This window comes from Pleurodeles waltl, chromosome 12 (genome assembly GCF_031143425.1).
Source record: "Pleurodeles waltl isolate 20211129_DDA chromosome 12, aPleWal1.hap1.20221129, whole genome shotgun sequence".
NCBI lineage: Eukaryota > Metazoa > Chordata > Amphibia > Caudata > Salamandridae > Pleurodeles > Pleurodeles waltl.
This window is the reverse complement of record NC_090451.1, coordinates 106,783,404-106,808,326: the sequence shown is the minus strand read 5'-3', so window position 1 is coordinate 106,808,326 and position 24,923 is coordinate 106,783,404. Positions and strand designations below refer to the sequence as shown.

Genomic DNA, 24,923 nt, shown 5'->3' with positions numbered 1-24,923 from the left:
CAGGAGGTGGCCATTCCTCTCGTAGACCATCCCTGAACTGGAAGATATTCTAAAAAGCCTTGCAAAGCCAGAAAAATTGACAACTTAATCCACCTACTCAGAGTCATAAAAGTCACCTTCTTGTCTTTTCCAGGCTGTCCAAAAGTCACAAACAAGGAGTCGGTTTTCCTGAACTGCAGAGGCCTGGTGACATAAATGAAAAGAGCTCTTTAAACATCAAGTGTATTCAGCAAATGTTCCTCCGGAGAGGAAGGAGAGGGAATGAAAGAAGGAAGAATTATTTCCTAAGATCTATCAAAAATAGACTTAACCTTTGCAGCAAAGGTAAGGCTAGGCCTTAAAGTTACCCCATCTTCCAAAGTATCAAATGAAGAGAGGACAGCATTTTAAGGCTCCCAGCTCCCCAATTGTTCTCAGCAAGGTGATAGGAAATAGGAAAATTACTTTATAGGAAACAATCTTTATGTCTACAGTATCCAGATCCTCAAAGAGATAAAATTGCAAAGCCTATAAAAGAGTAGGAAGATTCTGAGTTGGAGAAAAGGGATTTTTCAACTGGTCTTACAATTGACAAAAGATCAGAACAGTCTAGACACCAAAGATTGTAACATCGACGAAGGTACAGAAAAGTCCCTAAAAACCTTTATCGCAAAGCAATGAGCTTTCAGAGTGGAAAGAGATTCAAGTGAAACCCATTCAGAAGAAAATGCAAAATAGCAGACAAACTACAGGTAGGTGCCAAAAGATCATGAGCAGAACATCACGTCTCAAAAGACTTCCAGTTCTTTGAGTAAGACTTCGAAGTAGAAGGCCTGCTGGAGTGCTGAATTAACTCCACTAAGGAAGAGGAAAGACCCTTTGCTAGCAGTCCAGACTTCTCAACCTCCAAAGCGATAGAGTGAGTTGGAGCAAGAAGGTCAGGGACGACGTTCTGAGAGAGACACACTTGAGCAGTACCCAAGGAGGTAGAAGAGCCAGGGGTTCAGAAGAGGAAACCATGACATCTCTGGCCAATAAGGGCCCACAAGAATAAAGTTCCCTCCCCCCTGCTGAGACTTGAAGAGAACCATCTGGATCAATAAAAAGTGGGGGAATGTATAAAGGAGACTTCTCAGCCACTTTATCACCAATACGTCCACTACCTAGGCTCCTTGTTCCGGAAGCCTGGATCAGAATCGACAAAGATGAGCATTGTCCTTGTTTGAAAAGAGATCCAGAAAGGGTTTCACAAACTCTCAGCATATCTCTCAAAACAACGACCTGGATAACGTCAACTCCAGCAAATTTGGAAACCTCCAGCTGTCTGCCATCACATTGTCGGTGCCCTTGATGTGTACTGCCGACGTGTGCAACAGGTTGATCTCTGCCCAATAACCCAATTGTTCTGCTATTGCATTGAGGGATTTTGAATGCATGCTTCACTGTTGGTTAATGTAAAAGACAGCTACCTTATTCTCTGTCTTTACTAGCACATTTTTTTGAGACAGATGATGATGGGAAAACTTCAAAGCCCTGAAGATTACCATCAACTCCATCTATTTCCATGACCTCCGACTCTCTAGGAAAGACCACTTGAATCGACAGGATCAGTCCAACACAGTAGCTCTCCAGCCAGGTTTACTGGCATCTGTTGCGAGGAATTCAGGAGCATCCAGGTGTATTAGTGTCCACTTAGACCAGTGGTCTTCAAACTCTTTAATGCCGCATCCACCCAATGGGAAAAAAAAACATTGGTGCCTCCCCTCTGAATTGTCCACAATTCTTCTATTAAATTGACACTTTTTAAATATGTCTAGACCTATTTAAACATTGCAGTTAAGTTCTGTTACTGTTTTAAAAATGCAATCAAATACATGACCCCAAATATACTATTCTGGTCAGGCCTGCCCTACTAACCAATTGCAGCGTCATGCTCTGCTGAGAAACTGATCTCACGACAGTGAGGAATGCACAGGCCGGGTGGTGCCCGGCGCACGAAAGCGCGCCTTCTTGTGTTGTACGTCTCTTCGCGCAAATGCAAACTCAGATTTCCTGCACTGTGGTCGGCAGGAGAGACATTTGAAGGCGCAGTAGGGAAGGCTTGAGCATCGAACCGTTGGCTATGTTTTGTTGTTACTTTGTTGACATGAGCTCAAGTAATTTGAAGCAGAAGTAACGGCCAGACCTAAAAAAAACTCTCTTACCTCCAACGCCAAATAACCACTATAATTATAATATCTCAAAAGCAGCTGGCCTTGTAAACTTAATGACCAAGCAAGCCGATGCTTTTTGGGTTTTGTTGTAAAAGAATAAAAATACTATCCATCCTTTCCTTTTTTTCCGGCAACAAGCGATGTTAAAAAGATATCACAGCACACAGTGAGATTGAGTGAAAGAAGAGGCACTGAGGCTGGCGTGCAGCACTCCACAGCTCTTGTTATTGTAACCAGACAGGGGGCGGAAGGAGAAAAGTATGAAGGAATTGCGATCGTGAGACCAACTCTTCTATCTATCTGCATTTCATGGAAAAAGGATACGTGTAGTACTCATGGCTGGTTAGCTCAGTTGGTTACAGCGTGGTGCTAATAACGCCAAGGTCGGGGGTTCGATCCCCGTATGGGCCAGGTTGCATTTTTTCTCTCAACTAAACTCTTTTTTTCTCATTTAATCAAGCTCTTATAAATCCATACACTCTGTTGCTCCAGTATACGTTCACTTTCCATTAGTCCTTCTTTTGCCACTGCTGACCAACGCTCAAGCCGGCAGCGCCAGTAGAACAACACAAGTGCAAGGGATTGTCTCTCCAAGATGGAGACACTGCCTCAGACTATGTCTCGTGAGAGGTGGAGGGAGACCAAGAGCTGATTATTAGATGCGTGGGGATAAGAGGAACATAACTCAGGTGAACAGATTCTGGATAGTGATGCTATAGCTAGGATCAGCAACGTTACAGGGGAAAGGATAGAAAATAATTAGGTGACAGAAGTATAGAAGTGGCTACAAGGGGGTGTGTCTCTTAAGAGGGCCGAAAGATACACTGAAGGCGAAGGTGAAGTAAAAGAAGAAAGAAAGATCAAAGGAAGTCGACAGTGATTGAGAGAAAACTCACAAAGGCAAATTGAGCAAAAGACAAGGCCTGGGGACTTAGACTACTTCAATGCAAATTTACGCCGCAGATGAGCATGACAACTGACCCTTGTACAGTGGTGCTGAAACAATTTTCAGTGTGGGGGTGCTGCCATCAAAGGGCTTCTGAAAATCCAGGAAACATACAAAGAACAAGTCCTGCGGAATGAGCCACGCACATTCAGAAAGAATGGTGATGCGTTGGTTACTTATTGGTAATCTTCATTAGCCTTAGTCCATTGCGTCCTTGTGACAGTCATTACAAAGTAAGGTGATGTCACCTTCCAACAGGAAGAAAGAACAGGAGGATCCTTAAATGCTAGCCCCATGCACCCAACCTGGGTGCCAAGCCCTTGCCAAAGGACTGATGGGAAGGTGGGCAGGATGTAATGTTTGAGACAAAGACAAGATGGACTAAGGGTAATGCAGAGTTCAAAACATTGGTACTCAAATGCAAAACAGAAAAATTATTAAGCCATAATGCTTGACAAATGTATGCTCTGAGGACCAAGTAGCCACCCTAGGAATTTCCTAGATTGTTACTCACTGGAATTCAACCCAGGAGGTGGCCATTCCTCTCGTAGACCATCCCTGAACTGGAAGATATTCTAAAAAGCCTTGCAAAGCCAGAAAAATTGACAACTTAATCCACCTACTCAGAGTCATAAAAGTCACCTTCTTGTCTTTTCCAGGCTGTCCAAAAGTCACAAACAAGGAGTCGGTTTTCCTGAACTGCAGAGGCCTGGTGACATAAATGAAAAGAGCTCTTTAAACATCAAGTGTATTCAGCAAATGTTCCTCCGGAGAGGAAGGACAGGGAATGAAAGAAGGAAGAATTATTTCCTAAGATCTATCAAAAATAGACTTAACCTTTGCAGCAAAGGTAAGGATAGGCCTTAAAGTTACCCCATCTTCCAAAGTATCAAATGAAGAGAGGACAGCATTTTAAGGCTCCCAGCTCCCCAATTGTTCTCAGCAAGGTGATAGGAAATAGGAAAATAACTTTATAGGAAACAATCTTTATGTCTACAGTATCCAGATCCTCAAAGAGATAAAATTGCAAAGCCTATAAAAGAGTAGGAAGATTCTGAGTTGGAGAAAAGGGATTTTTCAACTGGTCTTACAATTGACAAAAGATCAGAACAGTCTAGACACCAAAGATTGTAACATCGACGAAGGTACAGAAAAGTCCCTAAAAACCTTTATCGCAAAGCAATGAGCTTTCAGAGTGGAAAGAGATTCAAGTGAAACCCATTCAGAAGAAAATGCAAAATAACAGACAAACTACAGGTAGGTGCCAAAAGATCATGAGCAGAACATCACGTCTCAAAAGACTTCCAGTTCTTTGAGTAAGACTTCGAAGTAGAAGGCCTGCTGGAGTGCTGAATTAACTCCACTAAGGAAGAGGAAAGACCCTTTGCTAGCAGTCCAGACTTCTCAACCTCCAAAGCGATAGAGTGAGTTGGGGCAACAAGGTCAGGGACGACGTTCTGAGAGAGACACACTTGAGCAGTACCCAAGGAGGTAGAAGAGCCAGGGGTTCAGAAGAGGAAACCATGACATCTCTGGCCAATAAGGGCCCACAAGAATAAAGTTCCCTCCCCCCTGCTGAGACTTGAAGAGAACCATCTGGATCAATAAAAAGTGGGGGAATGTATAAAGGAGACTTCTCAGCCACTTTATCACCAATACGTCCACTACCTAGGCTCCTTGTTCCGGAAGCCTGGATCAGAATCGACAAAGATGAGCATTGTCCTTGTTTGAAAAGAGATCCAGAAAGGGTTTCACAAACTCTCGGCATATCTCTCAAAACAACGACCTGGATAACGTCAACTCCAGCAAATTTGGAAACCTCCAGCTGTCTGCCATCACATTGTCGGTGCCCTTGATGTGTACTGCTGACGTGTGCAACAGGTTGATCTCTGCCCAATAACCCAATTGTTCTGCTATTGCATTGAGGGATTTTGAATGCATGCTTCACTGTTGGTTAATGTAAAAGACAGCTACCTTACTCTCTGTCTTTACTAGCACATTTTTTTGAGACAGATGATGATGGGAAAACTTCAAAGCCCTGAAGATTACCATCAACTCCATCTATTTCCATGACCTCCGACTCTCTAGGAAAGACCACTTGAATCGACAGGATCAGTCCAACACAGTAGCTCTCCAGCCAGGTTTGTTGGCATCTGTTGCGAGGAATTCAGGAGCATCCAGGTGTATTAGTGTCCACTTAGACCAGTGGTCTTCAAACTCTTTAATGCCGCATCCACCCAATGGGAAAAAAAAACATTGGCGCCTCCCCTCTGAATTGTCCACAATTCTTCTATTAAATTGACACTGTTTAAATATGTCTAGACCTATTTAAACATTGCAGTTAAGTTCTGTTACTGTTTTAAAAATGCAATCAAATACATGACCCCAAATATACTATTCTGGTCAGGCCTGCCCTACTAACCAATTGCAGCGTCATGCTCTGCTGAGTAAACTATTCTCACGACAGTGAGGAATGCACAGGCCGGGTGGTGCCCGGAGCACGAAAGCGCGCCTTCTTGTGTTGTACGTCTCTTCGCGCAAATGCAAACTCAGATTTCCTGCACTGTGGTCGGCAGGAGAGACATGGGAAGGCGCAGTAGGGAAGGCTTGAGCATCGAACCGTTGGCTATGTTTTGTTGTTACTTTGTTGACATGAGCTCAAGTAATTTGAAGCAGAAGGAACGGCCAGACCTAAAAAAAACTCTCTTACCTCCAACGCCGAATAACCACTATAATTATAATATCTCAAAAGCAGCTGGCCTTGTAAACTTAATGAGCAAGCAAGCCGATGCATTTTGGGTTTTGTTGTAAAAGAATAAAAATACTATCCATCCTTTCCTTTTTTTCCGGCAACAAGCGATGTTACAAAGATATCACAGCATACAGTGAGATTGAGTGAAAGAAGAGGCACTGAGGCTGGCGTGCAGCACTCCACAGCTCTTGTTATTGTAATCCAGACAGGGGGCGGAAGGAGAAAAGTATGAAGGAATTGCGATCGTGAGACCAACTCTTCTATCTATTTGCATTTCATGGAAAAAGGATATCTGTAGTATGCATGGCCGGTTAGCTCAGTTGGTTACAGCATGGTGCTAATAACGCCAAGGTCGTGGGTTCGATCCCCGTACGGGCCAGGTTGCATTTTTTCTCTCAACTAAACTCTTTTTTTCTCATTTAATCAAGCTCTTATAAATCCATACACTCTGTTGCTCCAGTATACGTTCACTTTCCATCAGTCCTTCTTTTGCCACTGCTGACCAAAGCTCAAGCCGGCAGCGCCAGTAGAACAACACAAGTGCAAGGGATTGTCTCTCCAAGATGGAGACACTGCCTCAGACTATGTCTCGTGAGAGGTGGAGGGAGACCAAGAGCTGATTATTAGATGCGTGGGGATAAGAGGAACATAACTCAGGTGAACAGATTATGGATAGTGATGCTATAGCTAGGATCAGCAACGTTACAGGGGAAAGGATAGGAAAATAATTAGGTGACAGAAGTATAGAAGTGGTTACAAGGGGGTGTGTCTCTTAAGAGGGCCGAAAGATACACTGAAGGCGAAGGTGAAGTAAAAGAAGAAAGAAAGATCAAAGGAAGTCGACAGTGATTGAGAGAAAACTCACAAAGGCAAATTGAGCAAAAGACAAGACCTGGGGAGTTAGACTACTTCAATGCAAATTTACGCCGCAGATGAGCATGACAACTGACCCTTGTACAGTGGTGCTGAAACAATTTTCAGTGTGGGGGTGCTGCCATCAAAGGGCTTCTGAAAATCCAGGAATCATACAAAGAACAAGTCCTGCGGAATGAGCCACGCACATTCAGAAAGAATGGTGATGCGTTGGTTACTCATTGGTAATCTTCATTAGCCTTAGTCCATTGCGTCCTTGTGACAGTAATTACAAAGTAAGGTGATGTCACCTTCCAACAGGAAGAAAGAACAGGAGGATCCTTAAATGCTAGCCCCATGCACCCAACCTGGGTGCCAAGCCCTTGCCAAAGGATTGATTTGAAGGTGGGCAGGATGTAATGTTTGTGACAAAGACAAGATGGACTGAGGGTAATGCAGAGTTCAAAACATTGGTACTGAAATGCAAAACAGAAAAATTATTAAGCCATAATGCTTGACAAATGTATGCTCTGAGAACCAAGTAGCCACCCTAGGAATTTCCTAGATTGTTATTCACTGGAATTCAACCCAGGAGGTGGCCATTCCTCTCGTAGACCATCGCTGAACTGGAAGATATTCTAAAAAGCCTTGCAAAGCCAGAAAAATTGACAACTTAATCCACCTACTCAGAGTCATAAAAGTCACCTTCTTGTCTTTTCCAGGCTGTCCAAAAGTCACAAACAAGGAGTCGGTTTTCCTGAACTGCAGAGGCCTGGTGACATAAATGAAAAGAGCTCTTTAAACATCAAGTGTATTCAGCAAATGTTCCTCCGGAGAGGAATGAAAGAAGGAAGAATTATTTCCTAAGATCTATCAAAAATAGACTTAACCTTTGCAGCAAAGGTAAGGCTAGGCCTTAAAGTTACCCCATCTTCCAAAGTATCAAATGAAGAGAGGACAGCATTTTAAGGCTCCCAGCTCCCCAATTGTTCTCAGCAAGGTGATAGGAAATAGGAAAATAACTTTTTAGGAAACAATCTTTATGTCTACAGTATCCAGATCCTCAAAGAGATAAAATTGCAAAGCCTATAAAAGAGTAGGAAGATTCTGAGTTGGAGAAAAGGGATTTTTCAACTGGTCTTACAATTGACAAAAGATCAGAACAGTCTAGACACCAAAGATTGTAACATCGACGAAGGTACAGAAAAGTCCCTAAAAACCTTTATCGCAAAGCAATGAGCTTTCATAGTGGAAAGAGATTCAAGTGAAACCCATTCAGAAGAAAATGCAAAATAGCAGACAAACTACAGGTAGGTGCCAAAAGATCATGAGCAGAACATCACGTCTCTAAAGACTTCCAGTTCTTTGAGTAAGACTTCGAAGTAGAAGGCCTGCTGGAGTGCTGAATTAACTCCACTAAGGAAGAGGAAAGACCCTTTGCTAGCAGTCCAGACTTCTCAACCTCCAAAGCGATAGAGTGAGTTGGAGCAAGAAGGTCAGGGACGACGTTCTGAGAGAGACACACTTGAGCAGTACTCAAGGAGGTAGAAGAGCCAGGGGTTCAGAAGAGGAAACCATGACATCTCTGGCCAATAAGGCCCCACAAGAATACATTTCCCTCCCCCCTGCTGAGACTTGAAGAGAACCATCTGGATCAATAAAAAGTGGGGGAATGTATAAAGGAGACTTCTCAGCCACTTTATCACCAATACGTCCACTACCTAGGCTCCTTGTTCCGGAAGCCTGGATCAGAATCAACAAAGATGTGCATTGTCCTTGTTTGAAAAGAGATCCAGAAAGGGTTTCACAAACTCTCGGCATATCTCTCAAAACAACGACCTGGATAACGTCAACTCCAGCAAATTTGGAAACCTCCAGCTGTATGCCATCACATTGTCGGTGCCCTTGATGTGTACTGCCGACGTGTGCAACAGGTTGATCTCTGCCCAATAACCCAATTGTTCTGCTATTGCATTGAGGGATTTTGAATGCATGCTTCACTGTTGGTTAATGTAAAAGACAGCTACCTTATTCTCTGTCTTTACTAGCACATTTTTTTGAGACAGATGATGATGGGAAAACTTCAAAGCCCTAAAGATTACCATCAACTCCATCTATTTCCATGACCTCCGACTCTCTAGGAAAGACCACTTGAATCGACAGGATCAGTCCAACACAGTAGCTCTCCAGCCAGGTTTGCTGGCATCTGTTGCGAGGATTCAGGAGCATCCAGGTATATTAGTGTCCACTTAGACCAGTGGTCTTCAAACTGTTTAATGCCGCATCCACCCAATGGGAAAAAAAAACATTGGTGCCTCCCCTCTGAATTGTCCACAATTCTACTATTAAATTGACACTGTTTAAATATGTCTAGACCTATTTAAACATTGCAGTTAAGTTCTGTTACTGTTTTAAAAATGCAATCAAATACATGACCCCAAATATACTATTCTGGTCAGGCCTGCCCTACTAACCAATTGCAGCGTCATGTTCTGCTGAGTAAACTGATCTCACGACAGTGAGGAATGCACAGGCCGGGTGGTGCCCGGCGCACGAAAGCGCGCCTTCTTGTGTTGTACGTCTCTTTGCGCAAATGCAAACTCAGATTTCCTGCCCTGTGGTCGGCAGGAGATACATGGGAAGGCGCAGTAGGGAAGGCTTGAGCATCGAACCGTTGGCTATGTTTTGTTGTTACTTTGTTGACATGAGCTCAAGTAATTTGAAGCAGAAGGAACGGCCAGACCTAAAAAAAACTCTCTTACCTCCAACGCCGAATAACCACTATAATTATAATATCTCAAAAGCAGCTGGCCTTGTAAAATTAATGACCAAGCAAGCCGATGCATTTTGGGTTTTGTTGTAAAAGAATAAAAAAACTATCCATCCTTTCCTTTTTTTTCGGCAACAAGCGATGTTACAAAGATATCACAGCACACAGTGAGATTGAGTGAAAGAAGAGGCACTGAGGCTGGCGTGCAGCACTCCACAGCTCTTGTTATTGTAATCCAGACAGGGGGCGGAAGGAGAAAAGTATGAAGGAATTGCGATCGTGAGACCAACTCTTCTATCTATCTGCATCTCATGGAAAAAGGATATCTGTAGTATTCATGGCTGGTTAGCTCAGTTGGTTACAGCGTGGTGCTAATAACGCCAAGGTCATGGGTTCGATCCCCGTACGGGCCAGGTTGCATTTTTTCTCTCAACTAAACTCTTTTTTTCTCATTTAATCAAGCTCTTATAAATCCATACACTCTGTTGCTCCAGTATACGTTCACTTTCCATTAGTCCTTCTTTTGCCACTGCTGACCTAAGCTCAAGCTGGCAGCGCCAGTAGAACAACACAAGTGCAAGGGATTGTCTCTCCAAGATGGAGACACTGCCTCAGACTATGTCTCGTGAGAGGTGGAGGGAGACCAAGAGCTGATTATTAGATGCGTGGGGATAAGAGGAACATAACTCAGGTGAACAGATTCTGGATAGTGATGCTATAGCTAGGATCAGCAACGTTACAGGGGAAAGGATAGGAAAATAATTAGGTGACAGAAGTATAGAAGTGGCTACAAGGGGGTGTGTCTCTTAAGAGGGCCGAAAGATACACTGAAGGCGAAGGTGAAGTAAAAGAAGAAAGAAAGATCAAAGGAAGTCGACAGTGATTGAGAGAAAACTCACAAAGGCAAATTGAGCAAAAGACAAGACCTGGGGAGTTAGACTACTTCAATGCAAATTTACGCCGCAGATGAGCATGACAACTGACCCTTGTACAGTGGTGCTGAAACAATTTTCAGTGTGGGGGTGCTGCCATCAAAGGGCTTCTGAAAATCCAGGAATCATACAAAGAACAAGTCCTGCGGAATGAGCCACGCACATTCAGAAAGAATGGTGATGCGTTGGTTACTCATTGGTAATCTTCATTAGCCTTAGTCCATTGCGTCCTTGTGACAGTAATTACAAAGTAAGGTGATGTCACCTTCCAACAGGAAGAAAGAACAGGAGGATCCTTAAATGCTAGCCCCATGCACCCAACCTGGGTGCCAAGCCCTTGCCAAAGGATTGATGGGAAGGTGGGCAGGATGTAATGTTTGTGACAAAGACAAGATGGACTGAGGGTAATGCAGAGTTCAAAACATTGGTACTGAAATGCAAAACAGAAAAATTATTAAGCCATAATGCTTGACAAATGTATGCTCTGAGAACCAAGTAGCCACCCTAGGAATTTCCTAGATTGTTATTCACTGGAATTCAACCCAGGAGGTGGCCATTCCTCTCGTAGACCATCCCTGAACTGGAAGATATTCTAAAAAGCCTTGCAAAGCCAGAAAAATTGACAACTTAATCCACCTACTCAGAGTCATAAAAGTCACCTTCTTGTCTTTTCCAGGCTGTCCAAAAGTCACAAACAAGGAGTCGGTTTTCCTGAACTGCAGAGGCCTGGTGACATAAATGAAAAGAGCTCTTTAAACATCAAGTGTATTCAGCAAATGTTCCTCCGGAGAGGAATGAAAGAAGGAAGAATTATTTCCTAAGATCTATCAAAAATAGACTTAACCTTTGCAGCAAAGGTAAGGCTAGGCCTTAAAGTTACCCCATCTTCCAAAGTATCAAATGAAGAGAGGACAGCATTTTAAGGCTCCCAGCTCCCCAATTGTTCTCAGCAAGGTGATAGGAAATAGGAAAATAACTTTTTAGGAAACAATCTTTATGTCTACAGTATCCAGATCCTCAAAGAGATAAAATTGCAAAGCCTATAAAAGAGTAGGAAGATTCTGAGTTGGAGAAAAGGGATTTTTCAACTGGTCTTACAATTGACAAAAGATCAGAACAGTCTAGACACCAAAGATTGTAACATCGACGAAGGTACAGAAAAGTCCCTAAAAACCTTTATCGCAAAGCAATGAGCTTTCATAGTGGAAAGAGATTCAAGTGAAACCCATTCAGAAGAAAATGCAAAATAGCAGACAAACTACAGGTAGGTGCCAAAAGATCATGAGCAGAACATCACGTCTCTAAAGACTTCCAGTTCTTTGAGTAAGACTTCGAAGTAGAAGGCCTGCTGGAGTGCTGAATTAACTCCACTAAGGAAGAGGAAAGACCCTTTGCTAGCAGTCCAGACTTCTCAACCTCCAAAGCGATAGAGTGAGTTGGAGCAAGAAGGTCAGGGACGACGTTCTGAGAGAGACACACTTGAGCAGTACTCAAGGAGGTAGAAGAGCCAGGGGTTCAGAAGAGGAAACCATGACATCTCTGGCCAATAAGGCCCCACAAGAATACATTTCCCTCCCCCCTGCTGAGACTTGAAGAGAACCATCTGGATCAATAAAAAGTGGGGGAATGTATAAAGGAGACTTCTCAGCCACTTTATCACCAATACGTCCACTACCTAGGCTCCTTGTTCCGGAAGCCTGGATCAGAATCGACAAAGATGTGCATTGTCCTTGTTTGAAAAGAGATCCAGAAAGGGTTTCACAAACTCTCGGCATATCTCTCAAAACAACGACCTGGATAACGTCAACTCCAGCAAATTTGGAAACCTCCAGCTGTATGCCATCACATTGTCGGTGCCCTTGATGTGTACTGCCGACGTGTGCAACAGGTTGATCTCTGCCCAATAACCCAATTGTTCTGCTATTGCATTGAGGGATTTTGAATGCATGCTTCACTGTTGGTTAATGTAAAAGACAGCTACCTTATTCTCTGTCTTTACTAGCACATTTTTTTGAGACAGATGATGATGGGAAAACTTCAAAGCCCTAAAGATTACCATCAACTCCATCTATTTCCATGACCTCCGACTCTCTAGGAAAGACCACTTGAATCGACAGGATCAGTCCAACACAGTAGCTCTCCAGCCAGGTTTGCTGGCATCTGTTGCGAGGATTCAGGAGCATCCAGGTATATTAGTGTCCACTTAGACCAGTGGTCTTCAAACTCTTTAATGCCGCATCCACCCAATGGGAAAAAAAAACATTGGTGCCTCCCCTCTGAATTGTCCACAATTCTTCTATTAAATTGACACTGTTTAAATATGTCTAGACCTATTTAAACATTGCAGTTAAGTTCTGTTACTGTTTTAAAAATGCAATCAAATACATGACCCCAAATATACTATTCTGGTCAGGCCTGCCCTACTAACCAATTGCAGCGTCATGCTCTGCTTAGTAAACTGATCTCACGACAGTGAGGAATGCACAGGCCGGGTGGTGCCCGGCGCACGAAAGCACGCCTTCTTGTGTTGTACGTCTTTTCGCGCAAATGCAAACTCAGATTTCCTGCACTGTGGTCGGCAGGAGATACATGGGAAGGCGCAGTAGGGAAGGCTTGAGCATCGAACCGTTGGCTATGTTTTGTTGTTACTTTGTTGACATAAGCTCAAGTAATTTGAAGCAGAAGTAACGGCCAGACCTAAAAAAAACTCTCTTACCTCCAACGCCGAATAACCACTATAATTATAATATCTCAAAAGCAGCTGGCCTTGTAAACTTAATGACCAAGCAAGCCGATGCATTTTGGGTTTTGTTGTAAAAGAATAAAAATACTATCCATCCTTTCCTTTTTTTCCGGCAACAAGCGATGTTACAAAGATATCACAGCACACAGTGAGATTGAGTGAAAGAAGAGGCACTGAGGCTGGCGTGCAGCACTCCACAGCTCTTGTTATTGTAATCCAGACAGGGGGCGGAAGGAGAAAAGTATGAAGGAATTGCGATCGTGAGACCACCTCTTCTATCTCTCTGCATTTCATGGAAAAAGGATATTTGTAGTACGCATGGCCGGTTAGCTCAGTTGGTTACAGCGTGGTGCTAATAACGCCAAGGTCGGGGGTTCGATCCCCGTATGGGCCAGGTTGCATTTTTTCTCTCAACTAAACTCTTTTTTTCTCATTTAATCAAGCTCTTATAAATCCATACACTCTGTTGCTCCAGTATACGTTCACTTTCCATTAGTCCTTCTTTTGCCACTGCTGACCAAAGCTCAAGCCGGCAGCGCCAGTAGAACAACACAAGTGCAAGGGATTGTCTCTCCAAGATGGAGACACTGCCTCAGACTATGTCTCGTGAGAGGTGGAGGGAGACCAAGAGCTGATAATTAGATGCGTGGGGATAAGAGGAACATAACTAAGGTGAACAGATTCTGGATAGTGATGCTATAGCTAGGATCAGCAACATTACAGGGGAAAGGATAGGAAAATAATTAGGTGACAGAAGTATAGAAGTGGCTACAAGGGGGTGTGTCTCTTAAGAGGGCCGAAAGATACACTGAAGGCAAAGGTGAAGTAAAAGAAGAAAGAAAGATCAAAGGAAGTCGACAGTGATTGAGAGAAAACTCACAAAGGCAAATTGAGCAAAAGACAAGGCCTGGGGACTTAGACTACTTCAATGCAAATTTACGCCGCAGATGAGCATGACAACTGACCCTTGTACAGTGGTGCTGAAACAATTTTCAGTGTGGGGGTGCTGCCATCAAAGGGCTTCTGAAAATCCAGGAATCATACAAAGAACAAGTCCTGCGGAATGAGCCACGCACATTCAGAAAGAATGGTGAGGCGTTGGTTACTTATTGGTAATCTTCATTAGCCTTAGTCCATTGCGTCCTTGTGACAGTCATTACAAAGTAAGGTGATGTCACCTTCCAACAGGAAGAAAGAACAGGAGGATCCTTAAATGCTTGCCCCATGCACCCAACCTGGGTGCCAAGCCCTTGCCAAAGGACTGATGGGAAGGTGGGCAGGATGTAATGTTTGAGACAAAGACAAGATGGACTAAGGGTAATGCAGAGTTCAAAACATTGGTACTCAAATGCAAAACAGAAAAATTATTAAGCCATAATGCTTGACAAATGTATGCTCTGAGGACCAAGTAGCCACCCTAGGAATTTCCTAGATTGTTACTCACTGGAATTCAACCCAGGAGGTGGCCATTCCTCTCGTAGACCATCCCTGAACTGGAAGATATTCTAAAAAGCCTTGCAAAGCCAGAAAAATTGACAACTTAATCCACCTACTCAGAGTCATAAAAGTCACCTTCTTGTCTTTTCCAGGCTGTCCAAAAGTCACAAACAAGGAGTCGGTTTTCCTGAACTGCAGAGGCCTGGTGACATAAATGAAAAGAGCTCTTTAAACATCAAGTGTATTCAGCAAATGTTCCTCCGGAGAGGAAGGAGAGGGAATGAAAGAAGGAAGAATTATTTCCTAAGATCTATCAAAAATAGACTTAACCTTTGCAGCAAAGTTAAGTCTAGGCCTTAAAGTTACCCCATCTTCCAAAGTATCAAATGAAGAGAGGACAGCATTTTAAGGCTCCCAGCTCCCCAATTGTTCTCAGCAAGGTGATAGGAAATAGGAAAATAACTTTATAGGAAACAATCTTTATGTCTACAGTATCCAGATCCTCAAAGAGATAAAATTGCAAAGCCTATAAAAGAGTAGGAAGATTCTGAGTTGGAGAAAAGGGATTTTTCAACTGGTCTTACAATTGACAAAAGATCAGAACAGTCTAGACACCAAAGATTGTAACATCGACAAAGGTACAGAAAAGTCCCTAAAAACCTTTATCGCAAAGCAATGAGCTTTCAGAGTGGAAAGAGATTCAAGTGAAACCCATTCAGAAGAAAATGCAAAATAGCAGACAAACTACAGGTAGGTGCCAAAAGATCATGAGCAGAACATCACGTCTCAAAAGACTTCCAGTTCTTTGAGTAAGACTTCGAAGTAGAAGGCCTGCTGGAGTGCTGAATTAACTCCACTAAGGAAGAGGAAAGACCCTTTGCTAGCAGTCCAGACTTCTCAACCTCCAAAGCGATAGTGTGAGTTGGAGCAAGAAGGTCAGGGACGACGTTCTGAGAGAGACACACTTGAGCAGTACCCAAGGAGGTAGAAGAGCCAGGGGTTCAGAAGAGGAAACCATGACATCTCTGGCCAATAAGGGCCCACAAGAATAAAGTTCCCTCCCCCTGCTGAGACTTGAAGAGAACCATCTGGATCAATACAAAGTGGGGGAATGTATAAAGGAGACTTCTCAGCCACTTTATCACCAATACGTCCACTACCTAGGCTCCTTGCTCCGGAAGCCTGGATCAGAATCGACAAAGATGAGCATTGTCCTTGTTTGAAAAGAGATCCAGAAAGGGTTTCACAAACTCTCGGCATATCTCTCAAAACAACGATCTGGATAACGTCAACTCCAGCAAATTTGGAAACCTCCAGCTGTCTGCCATCACATTGTCGGTGCCCTTGATGTGTACTGCCGACGTGTGCAACAGGTTGATCTCTGCCCAATAACCCAATTGTTCTGCTATTGCATTGAGGGATTTTGAATGCATGCTTCACTGTTGGTTAATGTAAAAGACGGCTACCTTATTCTCTGTCTTTACTAGCACATTTTTTTGAGACAGATGATGATGGGAAAACTTCAAAGCCCTGAAGATTACCATCAACTCCATCTATTTCCATGACCTCCGACTCTTTAGGAAAGACCACTTGAATCGACAGGATCAGTCCAACACAGTAGCTCTCCAGCCAGGTTTGCTGGCATCTGTTGCGAGGAATTCAGGAGCATCCAGGTGTATTAGTGTCCACTTAGACCAGTGGTCTTCAAACTCTTTAATGCCGCATCCACCCAATGGGAAAAAAAAACATTGGTGCCTCCCCTCTGAATTGTCCACAATTCTTCTATTAAATTGACACTGTTTAAATATGTCTAAACCTATTTAAACATTGCAGTTAAGTTCTGTTACTGTTTTAAAAATGCAATCAAATACATGACCCCAAATATACTATTCTGGTCAGGCCTGCCCTACTAACCAATTGCAGCGTCATGCTCTGCTGAGTAAACTGATCTCACGACAGTGAGGAATGCACAGGCCGGGTGGTGCCCGGCGCACGAAAGCGCGGCTTCTTGTGTTGTACGTCTCTTTGCGCAAATGCAAACTCAGATTTCCTGCTCTGTGGTCGGCAGGAGATACATGGGAAGGCGCAGTAGGGAAGGCTTGAGCATCGAACCGTTGGCTATGTTTTGTTGTTACTTTGTTGACATGAGCTCACGTAATTTGAAGCAGAAGGAACGGCCAGACCTAAAAAAAACTCTCTTACCTCCAACGCCGAATAACCACTATAATTATAATATCTCAAAAGCAGCTGGCCTTGTAAACTTAATGACCAAGCAAGCCGATGCATTTTGGGTTTTGTTGTAAAAGAATAAAAAAACTATCCATCCTTTCCTTTTTTTCCGGCAACAAGCGATGTTACAAAGATATCACAGCACACAGTGAGATTGAGTGAAAGAAGAGGCACTGAGGCTGGCGTGCAGCACTCTACAGCTCTTGTTATTGTAATCCAGACAGGGGGCGGAAGGAGAAAAGTATGAAGGAATTGCGATCGTGAGACCAACTCTTCTATCTATCTGCATCTCATGGAAAAAGGATATCTGTAGTACTCACGGCCGGTTAGCTCAGTTAGTTACAACGTGGTGCTCTTAGCGCCAATGTCATAGGTTCAATCCCCGTACTGGCCAGGTTGCATTTTTTCTCTCAACTAAACTCTTTTTTTCTCATTTAATCAAGCTCTTATAAATCCATACACTCTGTTGCTCCAGTATACGTTCACTTTCCATTAGTCCTTCTTTTGCCACTGCTGACCAAAGCTCAAGCCGGCAGCGCCAGTAGAACAACACAAGTGCAAGGGATTGTCTCTCCAAGATGGAGACACTGCCTCAGACTATGTCTCGTGAGAGGTGGAGGGAGACCAAGAGCTGATTATTAGATGCGTGGGGATAAGAGGAACATAACTCAGGTGAACAGATTCTGGATAGTGATGCTATAGCTAGGATCAGCAACATTACAGGGGAAAGGATAGGAAAATAATTAGGTGACAGAAGTATAGAAGTGGCTACAAGGGAGTGTGTCTCTTAAGAGGGCCGAAAGATACACTGAAGGCAAAGGTGAAGTAAAAGAAGAAAGAAAGATCAAAGGAAGTCGACAGTGATTGAGAGAAAACTCACAAAGGCAAATTGAGCAAAAGACAAGGCCTGGGGAGTTGGACTATTTCAATGCAAATTTACGCCGCAGATGAGCATGACAATTGACCCTTGTACAGTGGTGCTGAAACTATTTTCAGTGTGGGGGTGCTGCCATCAAAGGGCTTCTGAAAATCCAGGAATCATACAAAGAACAAGTCCTGCGGAATGAGCCACGCACATTCAGAAAGAATGGTGATGCGTTGGTTACTTATTGGTAATCTTCATTAGCCTTAGTCCATTGCGTCCTTGTGACAGTCATTACAAAGTAAGGTGATGTCACCTTCCAACAGGAAGAAAGAACAGGAGGATCCTTAAATGCTAGCCCCAGGCACCCAACCTGGGTGCCAAGCCCTTGCCAAAGGACTGATGAAGAGGTGGGCAGGATGTAATGTTTGAGACAAAGACAAGATGGACTAAGGGTAATGCAGAGTTCAAAACATTGGTACTCAAATGCAAAACAGAAAAATTATTAAGCCATAATGCTTGACAAATGTATGCTCTGAGGACCAAGTAGCCACCCTAGGAATTTCCTAGATTGTTACTCACTGGAATTCAACCCAGGAGGTGGCCATTCCTCTCGTAGACCATCCCTGAACTGGAAGATATTCTAAAAAGCCTTGCAAAGCCAGAAAAATTGACAACTTAATCCACCTACTCAGAGTCATAAAAGTCACCTTCTTGTCTTTTCCAGGCTGTCAATAGTCACAAACAAGGAGTCGGTTTTCCTGAACTGCAGAGGCCTGGTGACATAAATGAAAAGAGCTCTTTAAACATCAAGTGTATTCAGCAAATGTTCCTCCGGAGAGGAAGGAGAGGGAATGAAAGAAGGAAGAATTATTTCCTAAGATCTATCAAAAATAGACTTAACCTTTGCAGCAAAGGTAAGGCTAGGCCTTAAAGTTACCCCATCTTCCAAAGTATCAAATGAAGAGAGGACAGCATTTTAAGGCTCCCAGCTCCCCAATTGTTCTCAGCAAGGTGATAGGAATTAGGAAAATAACTTTATAGGAAACAATCTTTATGTCTACAGTATCCAGATCCTCAAAGAGATAAAATTGCAAAGCCTATAAAAGAGTAGGAAGATTCTGAGTTGGAGAAAAGGGATTTTTCAACTGGTCTTACAATTGACAAAAGATCAGAACAGTCTAGACACCAAAGATTGTAACATCGACAAAGGTACAGAAAAGTCCCTAAAAACCTTTATCGCAAAGCAATGAGCTTTCAGAGTGGAAAGAGATTCAAGTGAAACCCATTCAGAAGAAAATGCAAAATAGCAGACAAACTACAGGTAGGTGCCAAAAGATCATGAGCAGAACATCACGTCTCAAAAGACTTCCAGTTCTTTGAGTAAGACTTCGAAGTAGAAGGCCTGCTGGAGTGCTGAATTAACTCCACTAAGGAAGAGGAAAGACCCTTTGCTAGCAGTCCAGACTTCTCAACCTCCAAAGCGATAGAGTGAGTTGGAGCAAGAAGGTCAGGGACGACGTTCTGAGAGAGACACACTTGAGCAGTACTCAAGGAGGTAGAAGAGCCAGGGGTTCAGAAGAGGAAACCAGGGCCCACAAGAATAACGTTCCCTCCCCCCTGCTGAGACTTGAAGATAACCATCTGGATCAATAAAAAGTGGGGGAATGTATAAAGGAGACTTCTCAGCCACTTTATCACCAATACGTCCACTAACTAGGCTCCTTGTTCCGGAAGCCTGGATCAGAATCGACAAAGATGAGCATTGTCCCTGTTTGAAAAGAGATCCAGAAAGGGTTTCACAAACTCTCGGCATATCTCTCAAAACAACGACCTGGATAACGTCAACTCCAGCAAATTTGGATACCTCCAGCTGTATGCCATCACATTGTCGGTGCCCTTGATGTGTACTGCCGACGTGTGCAACAGGTTGATCTCTGCCCAATAACCCAATTGTTCTGCTATTGCATTGAGGGATTTTGAATGCATGCTTCACTGTTGGTTAATGTAAAAGACAGCTACCTTATTCTCTGTCTTTACTAGCACATTTTTTTGAGACAGATGATGATGGGAAAACTTCAAAGCCCTGAAGATTACCATCAACTCCATCTATTTCCATGACCTCCGACTCTCTAGGAAAGACCACTTGAATCGACAGGATCAGTACAACACAGTAGCTCTCCAGCCAGGTTTGCTGGCATCTGTTGCGAGGATTCAGGAGCATCCAGGTATATTAGTGTCCACTTAGACCAGTGGTCTTCAAACTCTTTAATGCCGCATCCACCCAATGGGAAAAAAAACATTGGTGCCTCCCCTCTGAATTCTCCACAATTCTTCTATTAAATTGACACTGTTTAAATATGTCTAGACCTATTTAAACATTGCAGTTAACTCTGTTACTGTTTTAAAAATGCAATCAAATACATGACCCCAAATATACTATTCTGGTCAGGCCTGCCCTACTAACCAATTGCAGCGTCATGCTCTGCTGAGTAAACTGATCTCACGACAGTGAGGAATGCACAGGCCGGGTGGTGCCCGGCGCACGAAAGCGCGCCTTTTTGTGTTGTACGTCTCTTCGCTCAAATGCAAACTCAGATTTCCTGCACTGTGGTCGGCAGGAGAGACATGGGAAGGCGCAGTAGGGAAGGCTTGAGCAACGAACCGTTGGCTATGTTTTGTTGTTACTTTGTTGACATGAGCCAAGTAATTTGAAGCAGAAGGAACGGCCAGACCTAAAAAAAACTCTCTTACCTCCAACGCCGAATAACCACTATAATTATAATATCTCAAAAGCAGCTGGCCTTGTAAACTTAATGACCAAGCAAGCCGATGCATTTTGGGTTTTGTTGTAAAAGAATAAAAATACTATCCATCCTTTCCTTTTTTTCCGGCAACAAGCGATGTTACAAAGATATCACAGCACACAGTGAGACTGAGTGAAAGAAGAGGCACTGAGGCTGGCGTGCAGCACTCCACAGCTCTTGTTATTGTAATCCAGACAGGGGGCGGAAGGAGAAAAGTATGAAGGAATGGCGATCGTTAGACCAACTCTTCTATCTATCTGCATTTCATGGAAAAAGGAGATCTGTAGTATTCATGGCCAGTTAGCTCAGTTGGTTAGAGCGTGGTGCTAATAACGCCAAGGTCGCGGGTTCGATCCCCGTACGGGCCAAGTTGCATTTTTTCTCTCAACTAAACTCTTTTTTTCTCATTTAATCAAGCTCTTATAAATCCATACACTCTGTTGCTCCAGTATACGTTCGCTTTCCATTAGTCCTTCTTTTGCCACTGCTGACCAAAGCTCAAGCCGGCAGCGCCAGTAGAACAACACAAGTGCAAGGGATTGTCTCTCCAAGATGGAGACACTGCCTCAGACTATGTCTCGTGAGAGGTGGAGGGAGACCAAGAGCTGATTATTAGATGCGTGGGGATAAGAGGAACATAACTCAGGTGAACGGGTTCTGGATAGTGATGTTACAGCTAGGATCAGCAACGTTACAGGGGAAAGGATAGGAAAATAATTAGGTGACAGAAGTATAGAAGTGGCTACAAGGGGGTGTGTCTCTTAAGAGGGCCGAAAGATACACTGAAGGCGAAGGTGAAGTAAAAGAAGAAAGAAAGATCAAAGGAAGTCGACAGTGATTGAGAGAAAACTCACAAAGGCAAATTGAGCAAAAGACAAGGCCTGGGGAGTTAGACTACTTCAATGCAAATTTACGTCGCAGATGAGCATGACAACTGACCCTTGTACAGTGGTGCTGAAACAATTTTCAGTGTGGGGGTGCTGCCATCAAAGGGCTTCTGAAAATCCAGGAATCATACAAAGAACAAGTCCTGCGGAATGAGCCACGCACATTCAGAAAAAATGGTGATGCGTTGGTTACTTGTTGGTAATCTTCATTAGCCTTAGTCCATTGCGTCCTTGTGACAGTCATTACAAAGTAAGGTGATGTCACCTTCCAACAGGAAGAAAGAACAGGAGGATCCTTAAATGCTAGCCCCATGCACCCAACCTGGGTGCCAAGCCCTTGCCAAAGGACTGATGAACAGGTGGGCAGGATGTAATGTTTGAGACAAAGACAAGATGGACTAAGGGTAATGCAGAGTTCAAAACATTGGTACTCAAATGCAAAACAGAAAAATTATTAAGCCATAATGCTTGACAAATGTATGCTCTGAGTACCAAGTAGCCACCCTAGGAATTTCCTAGATTGTTACTCACTGGAATTCAACCCAGGAGGTGGCCATTCCTCTCGTAGACCATCCCTGAACTGGAAGATATTCTAAAAAGCCTTGCAAAGCCAGAAAAATTGACAACTTAATCCACCTACTCAGAGTCATAAAAGTCACCTTCTTGTCTTTTCCAGGCTGTCAATAGTCACAAACAAGGAGTCGGTTTTCCTGAAATGCAGAGGCCTGGTGACATAAATGAAAAGAGCTCTTTAAACATCAAGTGTATTCAGCAAATGTTCCTCCGGAGAGGAAGGAGAGGGAATGAAAGAAGGAAGAATTATTTCCTAAGATCTATCAAAAATAGACTTAACCTTTGCAGCAAAGGTAAGGCTAGGCCTTAAATTTACCCCATCTTCCAAAGTATCAAATGAAGAGAGGACAGCATTTTAAGGCTCCCAGCTCCCCAATTGTTCTCAGCAAGGTGATAGGAAATAGGAAAATAACTTTATAGGAAACAATCTTTATGTCTACAGTATCCAGATCCTCAAAGAGATAAAATTGCAAAGCCTATAAAAGAGTAGGAAGATTCTGAGTTGGAGAAAAGGGATTTTTCAACTGGTCTTACAATTGACAAAAGATCAGAACAGTCTAGACACCAAAGATTGTAACATCGACGAAGGTACAGAAAAGTCCCTAAAAACCTTTATCGCAAAGCAATGAGCTTTCAGAGTGGAAAGAGATTCAAGTGAAACCCATTCAGAAGAAAATGCAAAATAGCAGACAAACTACAGGTAGGTGCCAAAAGATCATGAGCAGAACATCACGTCTCAAAAGACTTCCAGTTCTTTGAGTAAGACTTCGAAGTAGAAGGCCTGCTGGAGTGCTGAATTAACTCCACTAAGGAAGAGGAAAGACCCTTTGCTAGCAGTCCAGACTTCTCAACCTCCAAAGCGATGGAGTGAGTTGGAGCAAGAAGGTCAGGGACGATGTTCTGAGAGAGACACACTTGAGCAGTACCCAAGGAGGTAGAAGAGCCAGGGGTTCAGAAGAGGAAACCATGACATCTCTGGGCAATAAGGGCCCACAAGAATAAAGTTCCATCCCCCCTGCTGAGACTTGAAGAGAACCATCTGGATCAATAAAAAGTGGGGGAATGTATAAAGGAGACTTCTCAGCCACTTTATCACCAATACGTCCACTACCTACACTCCTTGTTCCGGAAGCCTGGATCAGAATCGACAAAGATGAGCATTGTCCTTGTTTGAAAAGAGATCCAGAAAGGGTTTCACAAACTCTCGGCATATCTCTCAAAACAACGACCTGGATAACGTCAACTCCAGCAAATTTGGAAACCTCCAGCTGTCTGCCATCACATTGTCGGTGCCCTTGATGAGTACTGCCGACGTATGCAACAGGTTGGTCTCTGCCCAATAACCCAATTGTTCTGCTATTGCATTGAGGGATTTTGAATGCCTGCTTCACTGTTGGTTAATGTAAAAGACAGCGACCTTATTCTCTGTCTTTACTAGCACATTTTTTTGAGACAGATGATGATGGGAAAACTTCAAAGCCCTGAAGATTACCATCAACACCAACTATTTCCATGACCTCCGACTCTCTAGGAAAGACCACTTGAATCAACATGATCAGTCCAACACAGTAGCTCTACAGCCAGGTTTGCTGGCATCTGTTGCGAGGAATTCAGGAGCATCCAGGTGTATTAGTGTCCACTTAGACCAGTGGTCTTCAAACTCTTTAATGCCGCATCCACCCAATGGGAAAAAAAAACATTGGTGCCTCCCCTCTGAATTGTCCACAATTCTTCTATTAAATTGACACTGTTTAAATATGTCTAGACCTATTTAAACATTGCAGTTAAGTTCTGTTACTGTTTTAAAAATGCAATCAAATACATGACCCCAAATATACTATTCTGGTCAGGCCTGCCCTACTAACCAATTGCAGCGTCATGCTCTGCTGAGTAAACTGATCTCACGACAGTGAGGAATGCACAGGCCGGGTGGTGCCCGGCGCACAAAAGCGCGCCTTCTTGTGTTGTACGTCTCTTCGCGAAAAATGCAAACTCAGATTTCCTGCACTGTGGTCGGCAGGAGAGACATGGGAAGGCGCAGTAGGGAAGGCTTGAGCAACGAACCGTTGGCTATGTTTTGTTGTTACTTTGTTGACATGAGCTCAAGTAATTTGAAGCAGAAGGAACGGCCAGACCTAAAAAAACTCTCTTACCTCCAACGCCGAATAACTACTATAATTATAATATCTCAAAAGCAGCTGGCCTTGTAAACTTAATGAGCAAGCAAGCCGATGCATTTTGGGTTTTGTTGTAAAAGAATAAAAATACTATCCATCCTTTCCTTTTTTTCCGGCAACAAGCGATGTTACAAAGATATCACAGCACACAGTGAGATTGAGTGAAAGAAGAGGCACTGAGGCTGGCGTGCAGCACTCCACAGCTCTTGTTATTTTAATCCAGACAGGGGGCGGAAGGAGAAAAGTATGAAGGAATTGTGATAGTGAAACCAACTCTTCTGTCTATCTGCATTACATGGAAAAAGGATATCTTTAGTGCTCATGGCCGGTTAGCTCAGTTGGTTAGAGAGTGGTGCTAATAATGTCAAGGTCGCGAGTTCGATCCCCGAATGGGCCAGGTTGCATTTTTTCTCTCAACTAAACTCTTTTTTTCTCATTTAATCAAGCTCTTATAAATCCATACACTCTGTTGCTCCAGTATACGTTCACTTTCCATTAGTCCTTCTTTTGCCACTGCTGACCAAAGCTCAAGCCGGCAGCGCCAGTAGAACAAAACAAGTGCAAGGGATTGTCTCTCCAAGATGGAGACACTGCCTCAGACTATATCTCGTGAGAGGTGGAGGGAGACCAAGAGCTGATTATTAGATGCGTGGGGATAAGAGGAACATAACTCAGGTGAACAGATTCTGGATAGTGATGCTATAGCTAGGATCAGCAACGTTACAGGGGAAAGGATAGGAAAATAATTAGGTGACAGAAGTATA

At 43.4% G+C, this 24,923-nt stretch overlaps 3 non-coding genes across 3 annotated transcripts; all 3 read left to right on the top strand.

Moving 5' to 3' along the window:
- Nucleotides 1-6,195: 6,195 nt before the first annotated feature.
- Nucleotides 6,196-6,269, top strand: TRNAI-AAU (transfer RNA isoleucine (anticodon AAU)). The gene has a single exon. It is a non-coding gene; the product is annotated as a tRNA-Ile (tRNA).
- Nucleotides 6,270-9,851: 3,582 nt separating this feature from the next.
- On the top strand, nt 9,852-9,925 carry TRNAI-AAU (transfer RNA isoleucine (anticodon AAU)). Its single transcript has one exon. It is a non-coding gene; the product is annotated as a tRNA-Ile (tRNA).
- A 10,891-nt stretch (nt 9,926-20,816) lies between these two features.
- Nucleotides 20,817-20,890, top strand: TRNAI-AAU (transfer RNA isoleucine (anticodon AAU)). The gene has a single exon. It is a non-coding gene; the product is annotated as a tRNA-Ile (tRNA).
- The last annotated feature ends 4,033 nt before the right edge of the window (nt 20,891-24,923 follow it).